Source organism: Stegostoma tigrinum, chromosome 28, assembly GCF_030684315.1.
Source record: "Stegostoma tigrinum isolate sSteTig4 chromosome 28, sSteTig4.hap1, whole genome shotgun sequence".
Taxonomy (NCBI): domain Eukaryota; kingdom Metazoa; phylum Chordata; class Chondrichthyes; order Orectolobiformes; family Stegostomatidae; genus Stegostoma; species Stegostoma tigrinum.
The window spans coordinates 34,158,490-34,186,381 of record NC_081381.1 but is presented as its reverse complement, the minus strand read 5'-3'; the positions used below and the strand labels follow the sequence as shown (position 1 = coordinate 34,186,381).

General features: G+C 44.2%; 1 protein-coding gene across 2 annotated transcripts in view; it reads right to left on the bottom strand.

The window, feature by feature from the left end:
* Positions 1-27,892, bottom strand: part of LOC125466681 (C-X-C chemokine receptor type 3-like) — a 131,381-nt gene that overhangs the window by 14,147 nt on the left and 89,342 nt on the right. Inside the window, exons 1-2 of one of the 2 annotated variants that reach the window (XR_009447398.1) lie at positions 19,057-19,167; positions 8,935-9,032 (exon numbers count right to left, since the gene is read on the bottom strand). The gene's annotated coding sequence lies outside the window, so the exon portion shown is untranslated. Of the gene's footprint in view, positions 1-8,934; positions 9,033-19,056; positions 19,168-27,892 lie in introns of those variants that run through there. The other variant, XR_009447399.1, reaches the window with a different exon arrangement.

The following is a 27,892-nucleotide window of genomic DNA, read 5'->3' as shown; positions in this document are numbered from 1 at the left end:
TAAACCCAGTACTATATACCCAGTACTATATATCCAGTTCTATATACCCAGTACTATATATTCAGTATTATATACCCAGTTCAATATAGACAGTAGTACATACCCAGTACTATATACCCAGTTCTATATACCCAGTACTATATATCCAGTTGTATATACCCAGTACTATATATCATGTAGTATATACCCAGTACTAAATACCCAGTTGTATAAACCCAGTTCTATATACCCAGTACTATAAACCCAGTTCTATATACCCAGTACTATATACCATGTAGTATATACCCAGTACTATATACCCAGTTCTATATACCCAGTACTATATACCCAGTACTATATATCATGTAGTATAAACCCAGTACTATATACCCAGTACTATAGACCATGTACTATATACCCAGTACTATATACCCAGTTCTGTAAACCGAGTAATATATACCCAGTACTATATACCCAGCGCTATATACCCAGTACTATATACCACCCAGTATGATATATCCAGAACTATATACCACCCAGTGCTATATACCCAGTTCTATATTCCCAGTACTATATACCACCCAGTACTATATACCCAGTACTATATACCACCCAGTACTATATACCCAGTACTATATACCCAGCACTATATACCCAGTTCTATATACCCAGTACTATATACCACCCAGTACTATGTACCACCCAGTACTACATACCCAGTTCTATATACCACCCAGTTCTATATACCCAGTACTATATACCACCCAGTACTATGTACCACCCAGTACTATATACCCAGTTCTATATACCACCCAGTACTATATATCCAGTACTATATACCTCGCAATACTATATATCCAGCACTATATACCACCTAGTACTATATACCACCCAGTACTATATACCGAGCACTATATACCCAGTTCTATATCCCCAGTACTATATACCACCCAGTACTATGTACCACCCAGTACTATATACCCAGTTCTATATACCACCCAGTACTATATATCCAGTACTATATACCACCCAGTAGTATATACCCAGTACTATATACCATGCAATACTATATACCCAGTACTATGTACCACCTAGTACTATATACCACCCAGTACTATATACCCAGTACTGTATACCACCCAGTAATATATACGGAGTACTATATACCCAGTATGATATAACCAGTACAATATACCACCCAGTACTATTTACCCAGTACTATATACCACCCAGTACTATATACCTAGTACTATATACCACCCAGTACTATATACCACCCAGCACTATATATCCAGTACTATATACCCACTAATATATTCCCTGTACTATAAACCTAGTACTACACACCCAGTACTATATACCCAGTACTATTTACCACCCAGTACTATATATCCAGAACTATATACCACCCAGTACTATATACCCAGTTCTATATACCCAGTACTATATACCCAGTACGATATACCCAGTACTATATTCCCAGTAGTGTATTCCCAGTACTGTATACCCAGTACTTTGAGAGATTCTTTCAATTCCTCTGTCACACTGCCAGGTACAATTCAGGTCCTAATGTCAATCGCTGTCTCCCTGTCTAACTTCCAAATCTCTGCCCATCTTATCTCTTTACCCCTGATCTCCAAACTACCTCTGCATTGTGACTATACAGAAGTCATATCTGCCCAGCAGGATAAAGCTGGCCAAGCAGCTAACATCATCGCCAAAGTAGTAGCTGCCATCTTTACGTTATACCCATCCATCACTGAGCCATACACACAGACAACTCAGAACCCAGGTCTGACTCTGGTGCAACCATCATTCACGTAAGCACATCAGGATGCCATGCGGACTGAATGGGTAACCCATATGATGGTCCTGTTCAGTGAATCCTGGCCTACAAGAAGAAAAAGACTGCATGTGACTGCTGAACTTGCCATTGTAGGCCAGGGGTACTGGCTGACCTCCCTGGCCCAATGAGGTACGCCTGCCCCAGGCTCCTTTTCACTTGTCCACCTGTTGGATCCTGAAAACTTTAGTTCCTTCTGAGTGACCTTAGCAACAGTGAGAAGACTGAATTTTGCTAGGCCGGGCCTGGAAATGGAGTTGTGTCACAGATCAGCCATGATCATGTTTAGTGGCAAAGCAGACTCAAGGGGCAAAAAGGCCTCATTTTGTTCTTGTACTCCCTTAGGTGGGTAGTTCCTCTGTTCTGACCTTGTGACTGGAACATGAATGAAGACTGACAGAGGCTAAGACTAAGTCCACCTGAGTAAAGGAGTCAATAATCAGGGGACACAGTTTTAAGTTATGGAGCAGAAGGTTTAGAAGGGATTTGAGGAAAAACAGTTTCACCCAGAGGCTTGTGGGCATCTGGAACTCATTGCCTGAAGGAATGGTAGAGGTAAGAACCCTCAACAAGAACAAATGAACTGTTAGATACTAGATAAAGATGGAAAGAACTGCAGACGTTTTAAATCAGGAACAAAAATGGAAGTTGTTGGAAAAGCTCAGTAGGTCTGGCAGCATCTGCGAAGAGAAATCAGAGTTAATGTTTCAGGTCTGGTGACCGTTCCTCAGAGCTGGGGAACATCCTCGGTTAACTCTGATTTTTCTTCCCAAATGATGAGTTATCCCTTCTTTGCAGTAGCGATCGGACAGCTGTCCATTACATTGTGCCCCCAGGGGAAAGGATGCCACAAGGATTTCAAGGTGCCTTGAGCTTGTCAGAACTTAGTCCATCTCATGCCTCAGAGTTCATGACCCTCTCTCACCAGAGTATGAAAGCCCTGGTCTATGTCTTCTTGAGCTGAAGGCTCTAAGTCAGCTGATTCAGTTTGTTGTTCACCTTTCAAGTCTTGATGCATGCTGCATTCTGGGTCTTAGCTCTTATCTTTACATTTCTGAATTTCCAGAAAAGGGAAATATTGACTGCATTGAATTATTCTGGAGTGGAGGGGGGTTGGTGGTTGTGTAGGGTGGTTTAATGATGCATTCAGCAAGGGCTGGAAGGATGTGGGTTTTATCTGTTGGCAAAAATGGGAAATGGTCCTGAAACTCATACAAAGTTGCATTTGAACATCAACACTTTGTTCCTGCGTTAAGACAAAAAAAATCATTGTTATGTGCTGCGGTCAAAACTTTTAAAGGCGCCTCGCGCCATGAATAACTTTCTGCAGAGGAGCAATGTGTGAAAAGTGACAATCATTTCTCTTCAGGTAACTACCCACAAACTCCAGTGTGATGAATTTTTGTAGAGGCTTTCCTGGGCCTCTTTCTTGTAGTATTTTATAACCAGCTGGACAGGGGCCTGGATCTCAATGTAACATTCTGTTCAAAAGATGGCATCTCTGACAGTACATCAACTTCCGATCACTTCCCTGGGTTGTCAGACCCAGAGGACAAGTAGCTGTCTTTGGCTTAGTCTGGAGAGTGTAAGTCAACTTAACGTTCAATAAATTGTCCCTGCCAGATTTTAAGATGGTCCAATGCAGGTGCAGCTAGCACATATAGCTGAACAGCTGGGCACGAGACACAGACCCAGAAGATGCCACCATTTCACCCACTCTGATCTACAAGCCTTCCTTGAGAGAACTAACATCAGATGACTGTTTAATGCCTTTGACAGCAAAACCTGATAGAAATGTCTTCTTTAAAACAAAAGCAAAATACCACAGATGTTGGAGATCGAAAGAAAAACAGTTCCAAAAAAGAATCATTTGACTCATAACATTAACTCCATTTCCTTCTCCAGAGAGGTTGCTAGATTTGTTGAGTTTCTCCAGCACGTTCTGTTTTGATTTTTGTTACATCCCAGCTGATGTTATTACTGGACAAGTCAGATCCCAGATGAAACCTGGCTTGATAGATCATATTTTATGTTGCTTTGGTTTTAACAGACAGGTGTCTTGCTGAAGAATAAGCACCCAATGCTACAGATTTTACTTTAACAATAAAACAGAAGTTAATCAATAAAAGAAAATAGGACAAAACAGAATGAACTGAACCATCTATTTGTAACACACATTCAAAGAATTTTAAATACACGGGAAAGGTATGATCCTGTTGATCCTAAAATATATGTGTTCAACACAGAAATTTATAGGAGTAAGCAGCAGCGCAGGAAGGCAGATCAGATGACAGGATGGTGAGGGATGGAGAGATTGTTTAGAATTGATTAAGACCATAGAGGCGAAAATAAGCAGAGGGGGAGATGGGGATTTGGTGATGGAGGGAGCAGGGAAAGGTCCAATCATAGGGACAGCGCCATCATGGGCACAGTCTGATTGTGGGCAGGGGAGTAGGTTCACTTGTCAGGGTTTTGTTTTGAAGGAATCCTGCTCCTCTTGCCTCACAAGTAATGCTGGAAAGATCCTTTCCTGTGATTCTGGTCACCTCCCTACAGCTTCCAGTTTTTCTGATGTGTGAGAGGCTTTGAAAGTGATACCATTGCTAAATTAGAGAGACATGCTCATTTTAGTGATGAACTTGCACCATCAGATCTGTTTACTTGTCCACACACAAGTTCAACTCTGTTAAAACTAGAAATTGTCAGTTTGGAGCCAGACATCTCATTGTATGGGGAAAACTGCCAAAGCCTTTGTTATTTCTGACCTTTATAGCTGAAACAGTTGTCCTTTTATTTTAATGGTGAATTTTACAAAATGTAAACTAACAAAGGAACATTTTTGGTTGGCTTGTCCCTCGGTGGCTGTTGTATAATAAATCCTGCTTCGATGCAAAGCGACAAGAACCAAATGTGCTCGGCGACATCTCAAAACTGTGAAACCTTCACTGGTCTTATCATTCACTTACAATCCACTTCCCATAGCTGGGGTTGGTTAGCTTGGATGGTCAGATGGCTGGTTTGTGATCCAGAGTAACACCAATCGCATGGGTTCAATTCACACACCAGCTGAGGTTACCTTGAAGGACCATCCTCTTTAACTTCTCACCTTGCCTGAGGCATGGGGACGCTCAGGATTAAACACCACCACTCATTCCATTCCGTAGGATAATGTGACCCTATGGTCTGGTAGAATTATGGTAATTTTTACTTTTAATGTCTAAGCTTAGGTACTGCCCAGGTAATGGCACAGATCTTGTAAATAGGCAGGACAGTGAAAATTTCAACATTCTCCATCTCTATTCCCTGGAACTTCCAGGGGTCTGCACATGCCCAGTTCAATACAGAAATCCACATGTTTTTACCATTCATTCTCTACTCTCAACAGCATGCATTTTTGAAGCTTCCACAGATCGCAGTCCTGTAGCAATCACTGATCAGATGAGAACATTACTTCTTACAATTTTTGTATCACTGTGGAAGCATTTGAGACACTTCCATCTTGTTGAATAAGATATCACCGGGCTTTGTGCAATGTATCAAACTTAAATAATTAGCCTTAATTGTCCTAAGAAACAAATTTTCTATTTGTTTAAACAAATATCATATGTTAGTATTCAGGTAAGCAATTTCAAATATTTAAAAATAACTTGTTTAAAGTTTACTTTAGCTCTTACCTTAATCCTGTTCGTACATCTCAGTCATTTGTTTTACTATCCGTAACATGTTAACATTAAAAGTGAAAAGATTCGATGGTTACTACTTCCTTGTTTTTTGACTGAGGAGTAGTTTCCCCACTCACCAGCAACTGAAGCCCCCGAACCTTGATGAGCCTTCTTCTCAGCCTATCAGCTGCCTTTCTGACATTCCTTCCTTGTAAACTTCTATCTATATGTGCATCCATACCTACACTCACATCCTTGCTGTGATTACACCCTGAAGTTTCTACCCAAGCCTACAGTCTTGTCTGTATTCAAGCACTCACTGACCCCTCTCTAAACAAAGATGTTTAAGTGATGGAATCCTTCAATTCAGTCCCATCTTACTGTACTCGTATTTTTGCCTACTGGCTTTCTTCCTGCATCACCCACTGTATTTTGCTCAGCTCTTGGAGCAAAGTCATCCAGGCACCAGTCATTGGTTTATTTTAGGGCACATCTCATGGGCATCAGATATTGGACCATTGTTGGAGTGCACACTGAACGGCATCAGTCATTGGACCATTGTTGGAGTGCACACTGAACGGCATCAGTCATTGGACCATTGTTGGAGTGCACACTGAACGGCATCAGTCATTGGACCATTGTTGGGGTGCTCACTGAATGGCATCAGTCATTGTGCTATTGTTCAAGTGCATAAAGATTGGCATCTGTCATTGAACCATTGTTGGAGAGTGCACTGACTGGCATCAGTCATTAGACTATTGTCAAGTGCGCACTGAATGGCGTCAGTCATTGAACCATTGTTGGAGTGTGCACTGAATGGCATCAGTCATTAGACCATTGTTGGAGTGCACACTGAATGGCATCAGCCATTGGACTATTGTTGGAGTGTGCACTGAATGGCATCAGTCATTAGACCATTGTTGGAGTGTGCACTGAATGGCATCAGTCATTAGACCATTGTTGGAGTGTGCACTGAATGGCATCAGTCATTGGACCATTGTTGGACAGCACACTGAATGGCATCAGCCATTGGACTATTGTTGGAGTGTGCACTGAATGGCATCAGTCATTGGACCATTGTTGGAGTGCACACTGAATGGCATCAGCCATTGGACTATTGTTGGAGCGTGCACTGAACAAAATAAGTCATTGGACCATTGTTGGAGTGCACAAAGCATGGCATCAGTCATTGGAACATTGTTGGAGCACATTCTCAGTGATACCTGTCACTGTCCAGTTACTTGCTGGCTTATTATAAGAATGTGAGGTCAGAGAATAAAAGCAGGTTATTTAACCTCATGAAATTTTGCTGCAGAGCAATATTTGGAGCTTACGTCTGACACCACTTGTTAATGATCAGGATCTCTTGGCAAAGTAACCCTTCTGAACTTGCAGAGATAGAGACCAGCTGTAGGTCCCTCTACTCCAACTTCATTCTCAGCCCTGAACCTCAGGAAGGAGGGATTGGCTTGTGGAAGGTGAGGTTTGTGCCATACAGATTCATCAAAATTATACTAGGGCCACTGGGGTTTGGTTATAGCACAAATTAGACAGATTAGGCACATATTCTATTGTGTTTTGAATACAGCAGGGCGTCAAATTGAGGTGATTAACCTGGTTCAAGGAGTTGAGGGGTTAGATAATGAGAAACTATTTCCTCCAGAGAGTTGACTGCAGAACAGTTGGGAATTATGTTAAAATTCAAGGAAGGTGGTTCAAAGCAGATTTTGGGTCCTTTGATTCACACCAAGAGTAATGGCAATCTGGGATCTCTGGTCCCAAAAAGACGCTGTAGCAGGGACCAGTTAAACATTTCAAAACTAAGATTGATACTTTTATAGGCAGGAGTTATGGAACCAAAGTGGGTAGTTGGACTTCAGAAATGAATCTATTCAGGTTTGGCCTATTCCTCCCCCTATCTTCCTGAACTGAAATCAGACAATTTAGCCTCAAATGCGCACAAAATTGTTCCATTTTGGGAACACCAAACTTCCGTGTTGTTTGTAAATGAGGGATGGGCAGATTCTCAAGTTTTCACAATACTTCTTCTGTAACAGTACTGTCAATGCTGTTCCTAAGATTAAGCCTCACATACACTCGCGATCTTCCCTACCCCTGTTACCTCCTCTAATCCTACATCTTTTGAAGTATTTTGTGCTCCTCTAACTTTGGTTTCCTGTGCATCCACATTTCTTTCAACCCACTGTTAGTGCCAGTGCTTCTGGGCCCTAAGCTTTGGCATTCCCTCCCTAAATCAGTCCCACCTCCTTTCAGACATTCCTTAAAACTTAACTCAAAGACCAAGTTTTAATAATCTGTTGTAATGTCTCCCTTGGCTTGAACCTTTAACTATTATGCTCCTGTAAAGATCTGCGAATGTTTTACCACGTTAGGAATGCTCCATAAAATAACTTGTTGTTATTGTTTCTGATGCTGCCCTTGTTTATTCATTAACTATCCAATCCATGTTTGTACAGCAGAAAGGAAGTATAGAAGGAGACGGACCTGCCACTGGTTATGCATAGATTACTCACAGCATAGACTCATATCGACAGTTAACAGCAAGTCTGATTCCAAAGAAAATGTCAAAGGCAGGGTCATGTCTTTAACACAAACTATTTCTGAGATCAGTTATCAGATCCCCCTGGTCCCCCAAATGTATGTAAATGTAATCTTGTAAAAGTAAGAGGTGCCTTTGGTTTGTTTGGATAGAGTCAATCTCCAATGTGTATTCACTTCTTTGATACGATACTCTACAGACCAGAATTGCCTTTGTAGCTATGTATATACAAAGATATTTTTTCATGAATAATGTGTATTTTTGAAATTAAAAAAGGCAGCTAATTAAAGAAAAATGTTAATAGAGATTAAAGCTGACTGGGTGTTGGCTGAAACTGTTTGGAATGCAGAATCTGTATAGGCCTTTTATAAACAATAACTATACCTTTAATTCAGCTTCCCCTCACTTAAACTGTATAGTGCCTTAACTTATGACAGGCTTTAAAGCTGGGGACACAGTACATAAATATAGTCGTCACTCTTCAAAGAGAATCAGATATTGGCCAAAATTTAAAAGCCATTTCCTGCCAAAGCCCTGTTAACCAAGGACAGTTATAATTATCCCAATAATACCAGAGTCTGACTGAAGAGACTGAGTTTCACAAAATGGTGGAGTTCACAAATATATTTTGTGGGGAGTAATTTGGTACTCAACAGTATTACAGAATTGAATATATTGTGGGGAAATGATGGTTTAGTGGTATTAGTGCTGGACTGTTAATCCAGAGACCCAGGAAGTGTTGTAGAGTTCTGGGTTTGAGTCCTGCCACGGCAGATGGTAGAATTTGAGTGCAATAGAAAGCTAGAATTAATAATCTAATAATGCCAACTGTTGGGGGAATACCCACCTGGTTCGTTAATTTCCTTTAGGGAAGGAAACTGCATCCTTACCTTGTCTGGCCTGCATGTGACTCCAGATCCGCAGCAATACGTTTGACTCTTAACTGCCCTCTGCACTGATTGCTAGCCTAGCCAGAGATGTCTTCATCCTGTGAATCAATAGAAACAAAAAATCCTCAGGTTTTGTGTTTGGTCCCGGGGATGACTGGTTGTTACCATTGTTCAGCCTCTCCGGATGAATCCCTGACCTTTCCAACATGTGCTTCCCACTCCTCCATGCCCCCAAAAGCCCATGCCTCCAAGACCCCAGTCACCACCATCACCCAACACAGCCAATCATGTGGCATATCACCTCTCCAACCCAATGAGATGGTGACAGAATCATTGTGAGAGGTTTAGATGATTCTTAGGTACCAAACAACAATATTTACTGTCATCTCCACTTTGTTTATGATTAACAAATGAAGTTACTGAAATAATTATTTAAATTCATACAATATCTTTAGTTTCATACCATTTTTGAAATTGCGATGCTGTACATAGTGCTTGCTTAAAGCTACCAAACTGATCAATGCCAGAAGGGGGAATTGTAAGAAGAACCAGCAGAACACACCGAGTCCGTATAACCATGACACCAGAATAAGGGGTTTTTTGGCCCCTCAAACCTACTTCACTATTCAATAGGATCATGGCTGATCTCTCATTCCTCATTTCATTTACCTGCCCTTTCCCTGTAATGATTGATTCCTCCACTGATCGAGAACTTTTCTTGAATTTCAAGGATTTTTCTCTCTCATCTTTAAATATACATAAGGATTCTACCCCCACATCGCTCAGTGGTAAAGAGTCCCAAAGATTCACAACCCCATGAGAGAAGAAATTCTTCCTCACCTCAATTGGCGCCACTTGATTCTGAGACCATGCCATCTGGTTCTGGACTCTCCCATGTGGGGAAACATCCTCTCAGCATTTACCCTGTCAAGCCCCTTAAGGATCTCAAGATGAGGCATTCCACTCCCACATGTCCTCATTTTTCAAGGACTGCAACTTTGCCTCCTCAGTGGTTGAAAACACCCTTGACCGTGTCTCCCGCATTTCCCGCAACTTATCCCTCACACCCACTCCCCGCAATAACAACCAAAACAGAATCCCCCTCGTCCTCACATACCACTCCACCAACCATCGAACGCATCATCCTTTGACACTTCTGCCATCTGCAATCCAACCCTACCACCAAAGATATTTTTCCCTTCCCACCCTTATCTGCTTTCCGGAGGGACCACTCTCTCCGTGACTCCCTTGTCCTCTCCACACTCCCCTCCAGCCCCGCCATCCCTGGCACTTTTCCCTGCAACCGCAGGAAGTGCTACACCTGCCCCTAACACCTCCTCCCTCACCCCCATCCCAGGCCCTAAGAAGACCTTCCACATCAAACAGATGTTCATCTGCACATCTGCTAATGTAGCACACTGTATCTGCTGTTCCCGATGTAGCCTCCTCTACGTTGAGGAAACCAAGCGGAGGCTTGGGGACAGCTTTGTGGAACACCTACAATCAGTTTGCAACAAATAACTGTACCTCCCAGTTGCGAACCATTTCAACTCCCCCTCCCACTCCTTGAATGACATGTCCATCTTGGGCCTCCTGCAGTGCCACAATGATGCCACCCGAAGGTTGCAGGAACAGCAACTCATATTCCACTTGGGAACTCTGCAGCCCAATGGTGTCAATGTGGACTTCACAAGCTTCAAAATCTCCCCTGCCCCGACGGTATCCCAAAACCAGCCCAGTTCGTACCTGCCTCCCTAACCTGTCCTCCCCACCTATGCACTTGTCCCACCTCAAGCCCCACCCCCATCTCCTACCTACTAGCCTCATCCCGCCTCCTTGGCCTGTCTGTCCTCCCTGGGCCGACCTATCCCCTCCCTAACTCACCTTTACTGGCTCCAACCCTCCTTTACCTGTCTATCTCCTCTCCACCTATCTTCTCCTTTATCCATCTTCTATCTGCCTTCCCGTTTCTCCCTATTTATTTCAGAAATCCCCTTCCGCTCCCCCAGTTCTGAAGAAGAGTCTAGACCCGAAACGTCAGCTTTCCTGCTCCAATAATGCTGCTTGGCCTGCTGCGTTCACCCAGATCTACACCTTGTTATCTCAGATTGTCCAGCATCGGCAGTTCCTTCTACCCCTTAAGGGTCGCATGTGTTTCAGTTAGATCAGTTCTCATACATCTAAACTCCAATGAGTACAGACCCAACCTGTTTAACCTTCAGTTGAAGATCAACTGTTTATAAGAGCATCTCTTTACACATAGGGGCCTTCCTGGTTAGCCTTTTTGAACAGCCTCCAATTAAACAATATGTTTTCTCAAATAAGGGATTTATACTGCTTGCTCATGCAATATCAAATCCTAGTCTGTCTCCAACAGTTAGAAAGTTCCAAGAACACACTAGTGACCAAGAACCTCTTGTTGGCATCGAGGAAGATGAAGGTATGAATTTTTCTGGCAAATTTTGAGTAAGCTATAGTGAAAAATTTCCATTCTAAGTCAGACAGGCAGTATTTCCAGTTGCAAACTACAAACACACAACGCTCAGACTTAACAAGCAGGGCAGTTTTGCAAAGACTACGCACCACTGTTGCTGGCGACAAGGGCACAGTCCATGTCTAATTTGCCCCCTACTGATATAAATTGGGAGACCACCCTCTGCATTCCCACATTGACAAAAGTGATTGAGGCAGTTTGAATGAGCGATGGAAGATTTTACTATTGCAGAGGACAAAGGAAATCATAGAAGATAGAACATAGAACAGTATAGCACAGTACAGGCCCTTTGGCCCATTATGTTGAGCTAAACTTTTACCCCAAACCTAAGGTCAATCTAGCCTCCACCCCTATCTCATACTACCATCCATATGCCTATCTAATAGCCACTTAAATGCCCCTAACGAGGCCAACTCCACTACCCTCCCCACTCTCTGAGTAAAGAACCTACCTCTGATGTCTCCCCTACATCTACCTCCACTCTCTTTAAAACTATGCCCCCTCACAATAGCTACCTCCACCCTCGGAAAAAGACTCTGGCTGTCCGTTCTGGGGAAGGGTCAGCGGACCCGAAATGTTAACTCTGTTTTCTCCTTCAAAGATGCTGCCAGCATCTGAGCTTTTCCAGCAGCTTTGTTTTTGTTCCTGATTTACAGCATCTGCAGTTCTTTTGATCTTTAGAATCTTACAGGGGCCTGAACACCATGGGTGATGGTGAGGTTTGCGGCAGACTCTGGTGAGAAGCTCCCTAAGGCCTGTCCTGGCATCAGGAACAGCTTGCACCTCTTTTATGCTTTTGATGACGTTAGGCAAGTTTTTCAAGCAGTGAGTTGTCTATCAGGGAATTATAGCTTGTTAAATACCTTACTGAAAGCCCAACACATCTTGTTATTATTCAACTTCCCATTTTACCAAACAAGCCTGACATTGAGGATATGGAGATCAGAGTGGGTACCCGGTGTCCTCAACTCAGCCCTGGTTCCAAACAGCCTCCATGTTGTACTCAGCACCAAACAGCATGTCAGGGCACGATCCACAGGCACCAGCCTTGCACACCTCCCTCATACACGGGCAGAGGCATTCAGCATTTGCCAACCCCCATGACCCTCACCAACCACCTCTCCAATCTTAGAAAGTGCAGAGCTGCATTGCGCAACAGGCATTGATACCCAGCTGAAGATTTGAACCAGGTTGCCTCTTTGGGCTGCTTGCTCGTTTAACACCTAATCTTCACACTCACAGCATCCCTGCCTTGTCCTGCTGTGCAATATTAGCCCAGTCAGGAAGCTTGTCATGCTGGCCAGCAGCCCCTCAGCCTAGGGACAATACGGCAATACGCTACATCAATCTGCACCATGGGCCAGGAGCTTATGGGACAAATACACAGAACGTGCAGCAAACAGTTCACCACATCTCAACGTCTTGGGGGAGTAGTCCTCACCAAAGCCCATGGAGGCACCCATGAGTCAGGGGTTCACACACTGTACATCCAGGGCAGCCTCCGATACCAGATATCCAGGGCCCAGATATGCCAATATTCAGGAGAGAGTGTAAGGATATTGTAGAGTGCAGGGTAATGGTGTTTGCAATATTCATTGCTCTGTATATGCCTTGTTCCTCTTGTGTCCAGATTCCAAAGCCAGCTCACGGATACAGGTGTTGATCCCTGATGTGTGTGGTGTGACTATGAGGCTATGCTTCATGCTGGAACAGTTACTTTCCAGGGTACACAGAGAGACAAACAAACAGACCCAAGGTCAAGATGATGAATGTGTAGAAACATATAGTTTTCTGTCAACCATGACACCAATGTGCATTCAATCTGTTTCCCTCTCCCTTTCCCTCCCATTCCATGCTAGTGTTGTCCCACATTTCACTGCTGAGGTTGGGGGTGGGGTTTGGGATGAGGGGGCAAGAGGATGGAGTCCATTGGTGTGGAGCTTTGAATGCTGGCCCACACACGCCGAGGGGTTTCTTGTCTGGGGCAAGTGAATCCTCCTCAACTCCCAAGGTTGGGGCAGACAGGTTATAGGTGGAGTGTTCTGGCAGGAGATGTTTGAGGGGTCATGGTGCCTCCTTGCACTTCCCTGTCTTCCAGGGCAGCTGCAGCACACACTGGGTTTCCAGCCCCCACGCCCAACCTGCCGCGCCCACTTCCCCTTGCTTGGGTCCTGAGGGCCAATGGCCGGAGTGATGGAGTATAGGTATGCGTGCCCCTGTCCAGCAGACCCTGAGGATACTGGATCTGGCTCTCCCTGGCTGTGCCAACTGGAGGCACACCGATGGTCGCAATACTTGCCGCATTGCTGCAGCCTCTGGGCAGTGAGGAACATTGCACCCCCCACCCCTAACATCTCTGCCTGCTGCTCCTGTCCCTCCCTGTGCACGTGGGTGAAGTCCCTGGTTACTGAAACCACAGGGCCCTCTCCTGCCTGGGCCTGAGCAGGTGCCCGGTCCCTGGCAGGCCTCCCAGTGCCAGCGACATGGAGTGCCCCTTCCTTGGCCGGTTGCAGAGCTGGCGCGGTGAGGTGTCAACCAGATTGTGGACCCCCACACTCTCTAGCCCTAATGTTCCCATTGAGGGGATCGCTATCTGAACTGGTCCGGGGGCAGGAGATTGATGCTTCTTCTGAGGCCTCAGTATTTTCACTCTCAGATGTCTAGAAAGTGTCTCTGGGGGAAGCCAGGTGTTTCCCTGTGGTGGTGGTGGAGATGCTGGTGGTATCTGCAAGATACAAGAGACAGTGTCATAGCCAGTTAGCTGCAATGAATGAGACTGAGTGTGGGGACACTGAGAGAGTGGCAGCAGAATAAAGCCTTAATTGGCTGAATGTCAATGTCTGAGACTCCCCACAGGAGTGGTCCCAGCCTTCCCCTTTCACTCATCATTGGGGCTGAGCAATTAAATTTCAGGCACGCTTCCGCCCCACCTGTATCCTCTTGGCCCTGTTGTGGAGCTGCCATCTTCTAGAATGAGACAGGGAAGTGTTTAGACAGCTAAAAGTGGGTGGCACAGCTGGTAGAGGTGGCATCAAGATGTCCTGAGGGAGTACCGAGGCAGTGCAGAGGCACACCCGTGTTCGAGGTGAGGGAGGTTGGGGAAACTGAGTGAGGGAAGACATTACGGGCCGGGGTGATGTGGCAGAGTGGGAGCCTTGATGGGAGCTGGGTGAAGTAGCAGAGATAGAGTGAGAGTGAGGTGGCAGAGAGGAGAGTGGAGACGGCACCGAGCCTGGTGGTGGCCTCAGGCTTTCGGGGTCTGGTGGAACGGCCTCCTCTGTCGGTCCTCAGGGGAGGAAGGATCCTCTCATTTGTACCATGTCCTCCACCAGGATCTCCTGTCAGAGAACCTTCCCCTCTCTAACATCTTCCAATTGTGTCCTTGACTGAGCAAGGCAGCTTCAGAATGCCAACACTCGTCTGTGAGCACAGTAGCCTTTTAAAGATGGCACAGGTACCATGTATGCTGGGTTTTTGGCTGAGTGGCTATTGGCTCCATGAACACTGTGTGATAATGTGGGTATAGACTTGGATGTGAGGGTGTGAGTAGGTCTTTAATAATTGGAAAGACATGGTGAGAAACAGTGCTGGACCTTTTAGCAAAAATCTGTCCAAGAAACTTGGCGCACCTCGTGTCAACAAAATAAGATGAGATTCAGGCCAATGAGTAAGATAATCCTTTTCAGAAAGAGCAAGTCAGTGAGATCAGCATTGCTCATGCATCAGGGAGCTAGCAGTTACAGGTATTTTTAGGGAAGTTGAGCTGGTCAGAAGGAAAATGGAAGCATAGATTAGTGAAGGGCATCTCATTAGGCAACTACCTAGGAAACCATTGAAGAAGTATAGAAAGCCACCAGAAGCTGCTGGTGCATGAAAGACCATCATCATTCAAAGGTCAGTGATGCTGAGGTTATCAAATACGACACTCCAACTTCAGCTCATGTAAACATTGTTTGTCACTCAGGAGCCAGGAACCGAAGCCACTGCAAACCATGTCCATACAATGCTTCTGCTGTGGAGCTGCTTACCACACGGGACAGAGTGTCCTGTTATTGGCAAGCTGCGCAAAACCCATGGAAAATCTAACCACTTCATTTGTGTTCATTGCTCATTGGAAAAATCAACTGCTGAGGCTACTATCAAGGGGGTGTGGGGTGTGGTGGGGTGGGGGCTGTGGTCGGTGGTGGGTGCCACGGATGCACACGACAGTAACACAGCAAGCGAATGCAGCCAAAATAGATGCAGATATCCCTGAAAATATTTTGTGCTCTTGTAGATACAGGAGCATGTATCAATGTTCAGGAGCCAGGAGAAATGAACATTAACACCACATTCCAGTAGGGCCTTGGAGAATGACATTTCACTTTATTTCTTATTTACTACATTATAGTGACAACAACTGTTATGTTGAACTTTTTAACTTATTTCTTTATTTTTCTGCTCTTTACCTAAGATTTTATACCTAGATACCACGTACCCAAGATGGTGCCAGGAATGGCGACTTTGTACACTTTTCACGGTACTCCTGTACCCCTGTACTTGAGATAACATGATAATAAAACATAACTCCAATTCTAACTCTGATTCTAATTCAATGTCATGGGAGGCATACCATTACAAGATCTGGGGTGTTCAGAGCAGAGAATGTGAACATTTTCTCTTCGACAGTGACAAACCAGTGCAAATTCTCAGGATATCTGAGAATCTGTTGATCTAATTAGTCTCTTAAGATGAAAGGATTGACCCAATCAGCAACTTTGTACATAGGACCCTAGCCTTTGCTCATCTTGCCAGCTTAACACAGAAAAAGGGAGCATCCAAGTTATCAGGCTGAATAATGGCTATCTGATTGGATCATTGTTAGTTAAATACAAAAGAAATGTTTAAACTATATACGATAGCTACGACAATACCAAATAGAAAGATGTGATTGAAAGACTATTGACAAACAGAATTGATCACACTCTAGACAGTCTCCCCAATGTTTGAAATGAGCTCACCAGGACAACCACATCTCATTTCACATTATGCAGAAACAGCTTGCCATTTCCACAACCATTGAGGAATAATGTTATTCAAAGGTGCTGATGGCTGAACCATTGTTCTGGAGAAAGTACTAGAGAAGTATTGGCTCACATAATCCTTGGTAATTTGAACAAGGTGTAATACATGATTATATTCCTTTTGTTATCTGAGCATGGACTCCTCTATATGCATGTGTGCTGCTTCACACAAGGACCCACAGAATCCATGACCAGTGTCATGGAATTTCCTAGCTGTATAATTATAGTCATTAGTAAATAGATGCTGTTAACAATGACTGCTTCTAGGAAGTGTAAATCAGCCACAACACAAGGTCAACTCATTATTTTAAAATGAATGTTCATGTAACTAGTAGAATACTCGGGGGTGTTCAGCAAGTGCTGCCCAGTTTAGCAGCAGAGGATTTGGGTTGTGGATGTTCAGGCTGAATGAGTACAGCCTTTATTCTACCTATTACAAACAACAGAAGGAACATGCCGAATCAGCCTGTCAGAGATATATAACCTATATGCTTGATATCGGGCCAGTCCTGAAATTTATACGAGGTGTTGCTGAGTTACCTGGTAGACCAAGCATTATAATGGACTGATGGTAGCCTTCTGTTATTGCCAAATCACCACCCACATATTGGCAGCACTGTGAATAACAATGTGAAATGGTCTCCTGAACCTGTTGTTCACACTTCTGGGATAATATATGATTTGAGGCAATTTTCATGTCCGAAAGCCACAGTCTTTGGTGCTCAATATGCAGATAACAATAATGTGATCAAGATGGGCACGTTCCTGTGGGATAGCTTTGATGCTCTCCACTCCCATGTAGAGGGCAAGTTGTGTGAATAATTATTTGCAAAATAACTGAACAGGTGAAACTATAGCACATTGAGCCGTGTGCAGTTAATTAGCAGAATCTAAACCACCATAACCAATTAAAAATAGTTTCCTGTGTTAGAATGAATCCAATAAATCAACGCTAATGGTGAATGTCCCATGTAAGGCATAGATTGGAAAAATGAATTTTCCAGTATGTGTTATGGCGCTATGCTTTCACAGTTAGCTTGTAATTTGAATGTAGTTTGTATAAAGGCAGGTTCCCTTTGCTCAGGTAGGATCTGCTGTCATGGAACAATCCATTCTGCTTTGGCCTCTGAAATCTAGCAGCCTTCACCAATGCATCTGACTTCACAATGTTAACCTTCTTTCATTCAAACCTGCTTTCTTTTGTGCTCTTGTAGGTTGTTATACTATTGCTTAAAGATGTTTAATCTTAAACTCTCCAATAATCTTTTTGTAAACCTTTTCAAACCATTTTCCTTTCAGCAACCTCCAAACAGTGGTTCTGTGGTGTAACTCGCTGCCTGCAAAATAGCTGTTATGTTTGCTTCTTAAAATCAACCAATGCAGTTCCTTGTATGTGAAATACCATGAGAGGTTTATGAGAGATATGATGAGGTGCTTTATGAAGGCATGTCTTTGTTTTTAAAGTATTAGATGTCGTCAATTTATTCAATTTGACTAATGAAAACATAAGTCATTTTAAAATATATCACTCAGTGATTCAAAACTGGAACTAAACAAAATATGTAAAATACCTCACACCTGTCTTTTTATTTCTGCATCTTAGAGTTTGTGTTCAAGGCAGTTCAATTGGGGAGAAGACAAGGTCAAAGATAGTTTTCAGCATAAGGATTCTTTAGAACTTTGTTCAATACATTTAACACGACATCATACATCTAAGGTGTACCAGGCTCCAATCTTACTGTTGCACTATTAGTCCACTGAGCTCCATCAACACCCCACCGCCTATCCATTTGATTCCACCCAAGATGTGCTACTTATGCCCAGGGGAAACCAGCTTTATGACATCATCTAAAGATTGCCCCAGGGCTCTGAAACAACAATCAGTATTTACACAGAGAGTATTAGCCCCTGTTGACTGTTTATCCTCAATGCAGGCTCAGGTCATGATCTGTGTGTAAATTGCACCCATTTCAGAAAATGCTTCATTTTGTTAGAGTCCCTACAGTGTGGAAACAGGCCCTTCGGCCCAACAAGTCCACACCACCCCTTGGAGCATCCCATCCCCCTGTAACCCACACACCCCTGAACACTACAGGCAATTTAGCATGGTCAATTCACCTAGCCGGCACATCTTTAGACTGTGGGAGAAAACCAGAGCACCTGGAAGAAACCCAAACAGACACAGGGAAAATGTGCAAACTCTACACAGACAGTTGCCTGAGGCTGGAATCAAACCTGGGTCCCTAGCATTATGAGGCTGCAGCGCTAACCACTGAGTCACTAAGCTGCCATTTTCCTTTAGTGTCTGCTCAAACACCTTTGTATGTTGCTGAACACAAAATCTGGTTTAAGCTAGTGCATCTGTAGACTATTTTAAAGCATTTTTTTTACAAAATTGTAACAAAATCTACTTCTTCATGCATTTGAGAGTGGTCATTTGGTGTGCTTTGATTCGTACAAGGGTGAATTATGGAAAAAAGCATGCATTTTTAATCACCACCCCTAAGCCAGGCAATTTTTAAATCAGGCTGGCAATGATTTTGAATCATACATGAAGCCACTTACCAGTTAAATTGGGTACATTAGTGATAATGGGAACTGCAGATGCTGGAGAATCCAAGACAATAAAATGTGAGGCTGGATGAACACAGCAGGCCCAGCAGCATCTCAGGAGCACATTAGTCAGTTTCTCTGTAGTTTTGAAAGAAATTAATTCCAAAGTATTAACAATAGTATGTTAGTGTCCTTCTGCTGAAAAATTCCAGCTTATTCATTAAATCCTTCTAAAATGAGGGTAGTTCACAGCAAACTACCACGGATGATTAATTAACATGGAGGGATAGGCATAGTATTGGTGAGGTTAATGTCCAGTGCAATTTTTAAAAACTAGCTCACATGTTTGTGAAAACTCAATTTGGCGCTGGATGTAATTTGTGCATAAAATTCTGCAAAGTCTTATGCCACATTTGGATTAATTATGCCAAAAACAACAAAACAATGAGTGACGGTCTACCCTAAGGAATTTAATATACAATCCTGCTGGGAATAAGAGCAGAGAAGTCTGGGTTTTATAGTGCTTTCTCATCCCTGTGAAACTTGCGAATGTTTTGAACTATGACATTTAGACCATTTGCAAGATTTAACTCTAATTCATTCTTTAGTTTGACCACCCCCTGCAAAATGCTTGTGGAAACTGAGAATGACAGGCGCAGCTTTTCAGATCTCCAACAGGGGGCAGTGTTAGACCACTGGGGCAATTTGTCCATTTCTGAGGAAAGATCTTAACCCAAAATGTCAGCTTTCCTGTTCCTCTTATGCCGACTGGCCTGCTGTGTTCCTCCAGTTGCACACTGTGTCAGCTCTGACTCCGGCATTAGCAGTTCTTCCCATCTCTGCAATTTGTCAAGTGCTTTTGAACCCTCCAGGCTCGCAGGCACGTGAGATCTCCATACTCTGTCAACTCTGGACTCTTGTACACCCTTAATTTCTTTGTTCTATCACCTACAGCCATGTCCTCAGATGCTAAGTACATTAACTCAGGGATTCCATCTCTCAACCACTCAAATTCTCCTGCTGACAGCTCCTGTCCTGAACTCCACGCAGGTCGGTATGCCGTCACCAAGTCACCCTTCATTTACATGTGGTAAGTCCTTGACACAGAGCCAGGTCCCAGAATGAACAGAGCCTCTGAAGCTCCTGTTCTTACCTGTCAGCTAGGGTTTCCTGAATGGACCAGATTAACTGTCCCAGTCAGGGAACTCAAATTTATTGATGTCCAATTGGCTGGCCTCGTTACAATCATTATACACCTCTCCCTCTGAGGCTGAGGATGTGGGCTGGTTCTTGCTTTTTGTAGCTCCTCCTGGGGCGTTTTAGCACTGGGTCAGGTTCCCCCAACTCTGTCTCTGATGCGGTTGGCGTGTTACGCACAGTAGCTCGCCCCCTTCGTCTGGAACATCTCGGAAGAAATTCATTCTCTTCTTCAGGCAGCAAAGCCATCAAAGCAGCGACATCCACTGTTGATTTCAGATTTCAAGGTATCTTCAACGTTTGACAGAGTGGGAGAACCAGTGGGGTCTGGAACAGTCAGAAAGGCACTCGAGGAGCTGGGCATGTTTTGCTCCCACACCGTTTGTGAGTTTGCAGTTTTCATATAGTCCATGTGCTTGTTCGGGAACATCGCACCTACCTGAACTTTACACAACACTGGACCTGACCTCACGTCGATCCATGCAGGGCCATTCCCGTGGTTCCTACACCAATCTTCGATACCCTGAAGTAAACTGTCTCTCTCACTTAGTGAGATAACAAAGTGTGGAGCTGGATGAACACAGTAGGACAAGCAGCATCTCAGGAGTACAAAAGCTGACGTTTTGGGCCTAAACCCTTCACCAGAAAAGGAGGATGGGGAGAGGATTCTGAAATAAATAGGGACAGAGGGGGAGGCGGACCGAAGATGGATAGAGGAGAAGATAGGTGGAGAGGAGAGTACGGGTGGGGAGTTGGGGAGGGGATAGGTCAGTCCAGGGAGGATGGACAGGTCAAGGGGGCAGGATGAGGCTAGTAGGTAGGAAATGGAGGTGCGACTTGAGGTGGGAGGTGGGGATAGGTGAGAGGAAGAGCAGGTTAGGCAGGCGGGGACGAGCTGGGCTGGTTTTGGGATGCGGTGGGGGAAGGGGAGATTTTGAAGCTGGTGAAGTCCACATTGATACCAATGGGCTGCAGGGTTCCCAAGCGGAATATGAGTTGCTGTTCCTGCAACCTCGGATTCTTCAGCATCTGCAGTTCCCGTTATCTCTCTCACTTAGCGAGTTTTGTGTCCGCATTGGTGTTCCTGATGCTGTTTCATCCCTCCCTGGCAAGTCTAGGAAGATAAGATTTAACCTGGTGTGGAGTCTTCTCCCCATTAGCAACTCTGCTGGAGCTATCCCTGTAGTGCCTTGAGTGCTGATACGTTAATCACATAGGAACTGGCACTGTTTGGCATCCAACAAAGTTGCAGGCTGTTTTTTTAAAGCCTGCCTTCAGGGTTTGGACTGATGGTTCTGCCAGACCATCGGATAATGCACGGCATGGGGCTGTCCTTATATATTGAACTTTAGGAAATACTCAAACTTCCTGCTGGTAAGCAATGGCCTGTTATCTGTGACTAATATTTCTGGGCGTCCGTATATTGCAAAAGATGCACAGAGATTTTCAATCGTCGGGCTCATGTTTTATGAATGAACTTTGTGTGTGCCCAGCCACTTTGAACAGGTATCCACAATGACCAGGAACATAGAGCCCATGGGAGGACCTGCACAGTCAATGTGTAACTGAGTTCAGGTTTACCCATCCATTCCCATAATGTTGGGGTGATGCTGGCAGTAAGTTTTGCCCTTGTTGGCACACTGGGCACTGCCCCACCAAGACGGTTACGTCCATATTCAATCCTGACCACCAGATGTAACCTCTTACCAACACCTGCATTTTGGAGACCCCTGGATGACGGTGTTGGAGCTTAGCCAGTAGCTAATGGAAAACTTTGCTTGGGTCAATCACTCTTGCTCCCTGAAAGCTATGGTTTGGCTACGTGACCATTTCCAAGGCTGACCCAGTTTTAAGAGTTGATGCAAAAGTGCCAGGATGGAGGTCAGGTTATGCACTTTCTGTAATAATTCATCAGCCCAAGGAAAGACCTAAGCTCTGGTATAGATGTGGGAGCCAGAACGCCTTTGATTGTTCTCACTTTATTTTCCAGGCACCCCAAGAATACACATTTTTTCCCCTACTCCACCTGCTAGAAACAGCTAAGGACTGTGTCCAAGTTCTCTAAGTGCTCCTAATTGGTCTTCCCTGCCAATAGCATGTCACCTAGGGGAGGTGATAGCCTAGTAGTGTTATCACTGGACCGTTAGCCCAGACACCCAAGTGGTAATTTGGGGACCTGGATTCGAATCCTGCAGATGGTGGAAATTAAATTCAATAAAAATCTGAAATTACAAGTCTAATGATGACCATTGTCAATCATCAGTCCTGGAAACAGGCAGCAGGTAAGTCTAAACAGAAAGAGTAGAGAGCAAATCTGAGTTTGAGACAAGGAGAGAATTGCAACCAATACTCCTCCTACTATTTAATATAATATGTGCTGTTTAATTGTTCTGTGTTTGATTGTGAAGTCTGTTTTCTATTGATGCCCACATCACTCAACTGGGTAAGCCTGGGTGTGGAGTCAGAGAAAAATAAACAAGCTGTAAAAAGCACTGGAAGCCTGAGGTGATGTTTAAAAGCAGTGTCAGTAAAACTTGTTTCACACATAGAAACAAGTGTCATCTGTGAATGAGTGTATAAAATCTACAACTCCTCCTTCTTCACTTCCCCCTGCCATTCTCCTGGGCTGTATGGTCACTTCCTGCAATGCTAACCACAGCCAGTGTAAAGACAACCTGTCTCCCCCCAGTTCAATGTTGTTTGAATGGTGGCCCCTTGCTGGAAATAGACTAATCAGAAAATCCCTTTTGAGGGAAAGCACTGTGGGTTTACCACTTGAGAGTGATGTGAATGATGGCATGTTATATACGTCATTGACCTAACCCCATTTATCACAATCAGCAACTGTATTACAGTTAGGGAGCAGCTCCTGAACCTGGACTTACAGTATGATACAGGAAAACTGAATGATTTGAATGGGGAATGATGAAATCAGGACTCTGTATCTGTCTGGGTCAGGTTACAGGGCATGGCATTTACTCATTCATCACATCTCCTGCTTTCATGATGTTGGAGAAGTCCTTTACGTTCTGCAGCAGCGTTCCTCCTCTGTAAAGTCTGTACCTCCTGTTGCTGCTGCTCTGAGACTGTGCAACATCCAGCACAGGCCTAGACTCCTCATGGGCCAAGCAGATGAACCTCTGCCTCAGCAGCCCAGCTCAGTGCTGAGCGTGGTGGTCCCCTAGTCTTCACAAGAGACACGTCCATCAGGCTGGACCAGGGTCGAGGAGGAGAGTTGAGAATCCAATATCCCTTGTCACCCATCGAGAAACAAGCAATGTTCCTGGTAAGGACTAACAATGGGGGCAGTGGGGCAGCTTTGCTGGAAAGTCAAGAACTTCAGGAGAGTTGGGGGCAGAGGTGAAGGTAGTGGCCATCACTAAGGAAAAGGTGCTGAGGAAGCTGAAAGGTCTGAAGCTGGATAAACCACCTGGGCCAGATGGACTACACCCCAGGGTCCTGAAGGAGGCAGCTGAGGAGATTGTTGAGGCATTGGTGATGATCTTTCAGGAATCACTGGTATAGAGAGGGTCCCAGAGGACTGGAAAATGGCTAATATAACATGCCTGTTTAAGAAGAGAGGGAGGCAAAAGACAGGAAACTATAGGCTGGTTCACTGGACCTAGGTCAACAGTAAGGTTGTTAGGTCCATTATGAAGGATGAGATTGTGGAGTACTTGGAAATGAATTGTAAAATTGTGCTGAGTCAGCATGGCTTCATCAAGGGGAAGTCATGCCTGACAAATCTGTGAGAATTCTTTGAGGAGGTAATGAGCAAGTTAGACAAAGAAAGGCCAGTGGGTGTGATCTACTTGGATTTTCAGAAGGCCTTTGACAAGATGCCACACAAGAGGTTGCTAAGGGCAAGGTACTGGCATGGATTGAGGATTAGCTGACTGGCAGAAAGCAGAGAATGGGAAAAAAGGCATCTTTTTCAGGATGGCAGCTGGTGACTTGTGGGGTTCATCATGGTTCAGGGATGGGGGCATAATAATTCATGTTATATCTGGATGAAAAATTGAGGGCTTTGTTGCTACATTTGCAGATGACACAAAGACAGGTGAAAGGACAGGTGGGCCTTGAAAAAGCAGAGAGACTGCAGAAGGACACAGATAAACTGGGAGAGTGGGTAAAGTAGTGACAGATGAAATACAATGTGGGAAAGTGTGAGATTATGCACTTTGATAGTAAGGATAGAGGCATGGACTATTTTCTAAATGGCGAAAAGCTTCAGAAATCTGAATAACAAAGGGTAACGGGAGTGTTAGTTCAGGATTCTCTTAGCATGCAGGTTCAATTGGGTGTTAGCAATGCAAATGTAATGTTAACATCCATTTCAACAGGGCTAGAATGCAACAGCAGAGGTGTACTGCTGAGGCTGTACAAGGCTCTGGTCTGACTGCATCCAGAATATTGAGAGAAGTTTTGGTCCCCATATTTAAGGAAGGATTTGCTGGCATTGGAGGGGGTCCAGAAAAGGTTTACAAGAACGATGCTGAGGGTGAAGGGCTTGTTGCATGAGGTTGAGGATTCTGGGTCTGTACTCAATGAAGTTCAGTAGCATGAGGGGGGATCTGATTGAAATTTACAGAATACTGACAGGCCTGGATAGATTGGATGTGGAGAAGATGTTTCCACTAGTAGGAAAGACTAGGACCTGAGGGCACAGCCTCAGAGTGAGGGGATGATCATTTGGAACTGAGATGAAGAGGAATTTCTTCAGTCAGAGGGTGGTGAATCTGTGGAACTCCTTTCCACAGAGAACTGTAGAGGCCAAGTCATTGATGATCTTGAAGACAGAAAGGGGATAAAGTGTTACAGGGAGATAGCAAGAGAATAGGGTTGAGAAACATAACAGCCATGATTGAATGGTGGAGCAGACTTGATGGGCCAAACAGCCTAATCCTGCTCCTATATCTTATGGTCTATGGCCTGAGAATACGAAGAGAAAATGCTCAGTAGGGTCTAGCAGCATCTGAGGTGGGAGCAAGTGAGTTAGTCTTGCAAGTCGAGCCCAATTTTTTTTGACACACACTTCCTGAATGTTGGGAGTTGAAATGGTCATGAGCACTTGATGGGATTAGAGCTCAGATTAAAGGATACAGTTGTGGTTTCGAGTCAGCGCTTGGCTGTTTTAGGTGAAGGATTGGCAGTTTAAAGTTGAGGTTTTAGATTGCAAGGTGGTGCTAGCCTTTCTGTCCCTGATTACTGTTATTGTGGCAGGATTTGAAATCTGTCCTTCCTTTAATCTCTTTATTCCTCAAAATATTCCTGCCTTGGACCATCTCCCCAAAGATTAATAGCCAATGAGTGAAAATAAAGGACTCTGAGCAAGTTGTAGAAGTTAGCTAAGGTTGTGGCTGTTACTGTCCTGGGGCAGACCCAAAGCGGTAAATAGATGCCCCACCAAAAGCTGCCAGAGGGACACGGACTCTTTGATTCTGTAGCTTAATTACACCTCAGAGAGAGTCAGCAGGCTACTTATTAATTCTGATAGACTCTTTGGCCACTCTTTTTTCTGAAGGTAAAACACAAGATAAGATTTCGTTTTCATTGCAGAAGGAGCTTTACCCTGCATCCAACACCTGTAACATTTGGCCTGTGAGTCTTTCATAATCAGTACCCCGGGAGCCTCACACTGTGCATAATGTCACTGTGCAGTTACTTTGGATTGATTGTTGTGGTGGTGTAGATGGATTCTGTGGCATGTCGTTGTCTGTTTTTTATTACGTCTTGTTTCGTAGTGGTTCCTAACTGCTCTGCACTCAGTAGCCTCTGATGAATTTGCTCATGGCACAGCATTTGCTGAGTGGTGCTATCATTTCAATACGGTGTTTGTGGCCTTTAAGGGCAGATCCAGCCCTGAGGCAGTTTGTTTATGCGAGCAACTCCTTGACAGTTTGGAGATGAAACCTGAATGAGGGGCCAGGAGTAAAGGGTGGCCAGGAATAATTCAATAAGGGATTCAGGAGAAACCTCTTTACTAGTCAGAGAGCAGTTAGAATATGGGACTCACTATCACATTTGGTCATCAATATGAATATCAACACATTTAAGGGAAAGTTGACTAAATGTGCTGAATGCAGAAAGGGATAAAACAATATGTTGAGAAATTAGATTGTGTTGGATGAAAGCAGGGTTTGTGAAAACCAATTAGGTCCTAAATGGGGGAGGTAATGGCCTAGTGGTATTATCTCTGGACTGTTAATCCAGAGACCCAGAAAATGTTCTGGGGACCTGGGTTCGAATCCTGCCACAGCAGATGGTGGAACTCAAATTCAATAAAATATCTGGAATTAAGAATCCAGTGATGACCATGAATATATTGCTGACTGTTGGGGATAACCCACCTTATTCACTAATGTCCTTTAGAGAGGGCAACTACCATCCTTAACTGGTCTGGCCTGCATGTGACTCCAAACTCACAGCAATGTGGTTGACTCTGAACTACCATCTAGGCAATTAAGGGATGGGTAATAAATGTTGCCGAGCCAGTGATGCCCTCATCCTGTAAATGAATATAAAAAAAGATTTTTGATAGGTATAGGTATGAACAAGGGCTGCAGAATCAATATGAGTAAATGGAGATAAGATATAGATCTAATGAGATGGGAGAATAAAATAGATTGGCCTGCCCTGTTTCTGTTTCTCCTTGCAAATTATGTGTCATTCTGCGTATCGTCGTTGGCAAAGGTTTGAAGTGTGCTAATGTTATTAAAGTAACATGACTCCCAACTGGACATAAAATTCCTGGAGCAGGACATTTCTCTCATCGAACGCATCATTCAATAAGATCATGTCTGATGTGATCTTGGCTTCAATTCTACTTTCCTGCCTGCTCCCCCAAACTCTGACTTCTGTTAGATCGAGAATCCGCCCAATGCAGCCTGAAATATCTTCAACTAATCATTTTCCTCTGTTTCCTGGGGTAAAATATTCCAAAGATTAACAACACACTGACAGAAGGAATTCCTGCTCATCCACTGGGGAGGTCATGTCTCACTAACCTGGTTGAGTTTTTTGAGGAAGTGATGAAGATGATCAATGAGGGTAGGGCTGTGGATGTTGTCTACTTGGACATCAGTAAGGCCTTTGACAAGGTCCCTTGTGGCAGGCTGATACAGAAAGTAAAGTCACACAGGGTCAGAGATGAGCTTGCAAGATGGATAAAAAAAACTATCTCGGTCACAGAAGACAGAGGGTAGCAGTGGAAGCTCCAGTTTCCTCCTACAGTTCAAAGATGAGCAGGCTAGGTAGATTGGCCATGCTAAATTTCCCCATGGCATCCAGAGATGTGTGACATAGGTGTATTAGCCATAGGAAATGCAGGATTACAGGAATAGGGTAGGGGGATGGGTGTGGGTGGGATGCTGTCTTCAGAGAGTTGGAGTGGACTTGTTGGGCCCAATGACTTTTTTCCACTCTGTGGGGATTCTACAACAAAAATTCTAAAAAATGGCACATTAACAGTGTTTAGCACTGCTGACTCTTAGCACCAGTGCCCTGGGTTCGATTGTGTGACTGTACGTGTGGATTTCCACTGGGTTCTCTGCTTTCCTCCCATAGTCCAAAGTTGTGAAGATTGGGTGGATTGGCCATGGGAAATGCAAGGATGGGGATGGTGAGTGTGTCTGGGTGGGATACTCTTCAG